At 34.2% G+C, this 1,604-nt stretch overlaps 1 pseudogene; it reads right to left on the minus strand.

Moving 5' to 3' along the window:
• Positions 1 to 525: 525 nt before the first annotated feature.
• LOC138835109 (vacuolar protein sorting-associated protein 37A pseudogene) lies at positions 526 to 1,114 on the minus strand (annotated as a pseudogene).
• Positions 1,115 to 1,604: the final 490 nt, after the last annotated feature.

Genomic DNA, 1,604 nt, shown 5'->3' on the forward strand with positions numbered 1-1,604 from the left:
AAGATATATATATATATATATATATATATATATAGGTATATTTATATGTTATAGGTATATATCTGGCACATTGGCTGGTTTGATATTTTCTGGTATTATGAATATTTAAAAACAAATTGCTTTTGAAAGTTTTATTCAAAAAGAAAGAAAAAGAGAGGGTGTGGGTATCTTTCCATAGCTGAAAGTACTTAAAAATTACTGAGAGGAAAATAATCTAAAGAAGATATCATTCTTGATAAAGAAATGAGGCAGTTTCAAATTAAAAGTACAAGATTAAGTACTTTTCATAAAATATTAAAACTAAAATCACATGCATAAGGTATTTAATTATAAGAATAGCAGTGAAATTTTAAAAGGACAGGATTTATCAATGATAAATAGGCGTTTTTAGTGCAAATACTGCAGAAAAATTTTCCAAGCAAAGATCATAATCATTCTAATCTATATAAAAAACAATCTCAGTTCTTTAAACAATGTAGAGTACATCTGAATTCAGCCATTTCAATGAAATGCCAACTTACAAACCTTAAATCTAAAATAATGTACTTAGTTTTATGTCTCATTTCTCTCTTGGCGGTCCATGTTTTCAGGAAAATCTGTAATGGACCATGAAGTTGGCTGTGCATTGCTATCACTTGTTTAAGTTTCTCTTCCTTGGCTCTTCTACAGTGGCAAACTGTTCTTTTTTCCATGAAGCTACTGAGAAAATCATCTATTTCAGTTTTTCCCTCCGAGAAATCTTCAGCAATATTATCAGATTCTTCCTCAGCTTCATGTGCAGCGACTTTCCATCTTGCCTGTAGGGCACTTGCACTACAACTCTCACTCAGTTCATGTTGTCTCTGCCTCTTCTTTTCAAACGTAGATTTCATTTGTGTAAGTAACTCATACTTATCTAAAACAGTTTGCCTTTTGGCTTCCAAACTGGGCTCCAAGAGGAGAGTTTTCTTGCTAATTCCTCAATACTTTTTACTAAATCACCCTTGTCATTAATAATTTGTTTTAGTTGAGGTAAACTCAAACTGTTCTAGTAATACTTCCTCTTGTTCATTCATATCTGTGAGTTGTGACACAATTCTGAGAGTTCTGGAAATGCATCAGGGACATCTGGCATCTTGTACCCAAAACCATTTTGGCTTATAGGTGTTGAAGTTTCCATTGTGGGAACAGGCAATGGCCGACTTGAAAGGACACCAAATGTAGGAGCAGCAGACTTGGCTGTTGTATAACTTGTTGAAGAAGAAACAGTGTCAGTAACAAAGAAGTTATGTTCTGTTAGCTTCTTGAGGAGGATATGCAGGAAGAAATGGAAAACCCTAAGAAGCATAAGGAGGCAGCCCACCTGGGTTACTATACAGGTATGGAAATGCTGTTGAAGTGGGAGCTAAAACAGGAGAATTCTTCCAAAACTCATCCAACAGACTCTGGCTAATCTTTCCAAGATCTGAGTGTATTGTAAAATTGCTTACTAATTGAGAGGTAACATATATTCCATGTTTATCCATTAAAGGATGTCAGATTGGTGGATAAACACTGATTGCTGGTTTTTCCTGAGGAAACTGTGGAGGAAGTACTATATTAATGTTAATTGTCAAGTTGTTTAC

This window comes from Dipodomys merriami, unplaced genomic scaffold, assembly GCF_024711535.1.
Source record: "Dipodomys merriami isolate MVZ:Mamm:240054 unplaced genomic scaffold, mDipMer1.0.p SCAF_2282, whole genome shotgun sequence".
Classification (NCBI taxonomy): domain Eukaryota; kingdom Metazoa; phylum Chordata; class Mammalia; order Rodentia; family Heteromyidae; genus Dipodomys; species Dipodomys merriami.